This window comes from Hipposideros armiger, unplaced genomic scaffold (assembly GCF_001890085.2).
Source record: "Hipposideros armiger isolate ML-2016 unplaced genomic scaffold, ASM189008v1 scaffold_506, whole genome shotgun sequence".
NCBI lineage: Eukaryota > Metazoa > Chordata > Mammalia > Chiroptera > Hipposideridae > Hipposideros > Hipposideros armiger.
Genome location: NW_017731856.1, coordinates 782,010 through 783,160, shown reverse-complemented (window position 1 = coordinate 783,160; position 1,151 = coordinate 782,010).

Below are 1,151 nucleotides of genomic sequence, written 5' to 3'. Positions count from 1 at the left end.
TGGGGTTAATATATCAAGTTCAAATGGAAAGCAAAGGGCAGAATAGAGGAAAGGGGTAGAACCATATCAACAGACAGAAGCAATGGAAACTATGGATGGAGATAGTGCCAGCGCTACAAAGACATAAAGCAACCTGCAAAAGATGAATGCTAGGACTCAAATGAATTTACACAGGTCCTGCAGTCCAGGGTTTTTGCTATTGTTGTTTTGGTAAGCACGGTAATTGGAAGAATAACTTATAGACCTATCATTAGTATAGTTTGATGAATTTTTTTTGGAATGAACACACCCATAGGACCACCATTCAGATATGGCCAAGGAACGCTGCCATTACCCCAAAGCTAGCATCATGACTCCTGCTTTCCAAGTGTGACCTCCCTGTAGACATCCATCAGCACAGATTAGTTGTACCTGTTTTTTGAGGGTCACATAGAGTCATAAATAGTTAAAAAAATTTTTTTTACCTCTTCTTTCATTCAACATTATATTTATGATTTTTATCCATGTTAGTGTATATAGTGGTATTTTTTCCATTCTTCATTGATATATAGTAACTGTTGTATGAATATACCATAATTTAACTCTTTTACTGTTGATAGACATTTCTGTTGTTTCCAGTCTTTGGCTAGTCAAAATAGAACTGCTGTGAACATTCCTTTACATGTCTTTTGGGTCACTTACACATGTGTTTCTGTGGGTATAAACATAGGAGAAAGATTGGGTCATAGAGTATGCATATACTTAACTTTAGTAGAGGCTGCAAAACAGTTTTTCAAAGCAGTTATACCTGATAACAGTCTTCCTAAGAGTATGTGAGATTTCTTGTTGCTTCACATTCACACCAATATTTAGAATTGTCAACTCATCTTAAATTTTTATGCATTTAATGTGTAAATGGTTAATATAGAATTGTGATTTTAATTTTGCATCTTTTCATAAATTTGTCACCAATTTAGATATCTTTTATTGTGAACTGACTGTTCAATTATTTTTTTCCAATTTTTTTTTTTAAAGATTTTTATTGGGGAATTGGGGGACGGGAACAGAGCTGGGGAATCAGGGGAAGGGGAACAGACAAGCTGCTATCTTTCTGTTCCTCAGTCCAGCTGTGGAGGACGTTGCTTCACTGGCCCAAGTTGGCACCATCATTG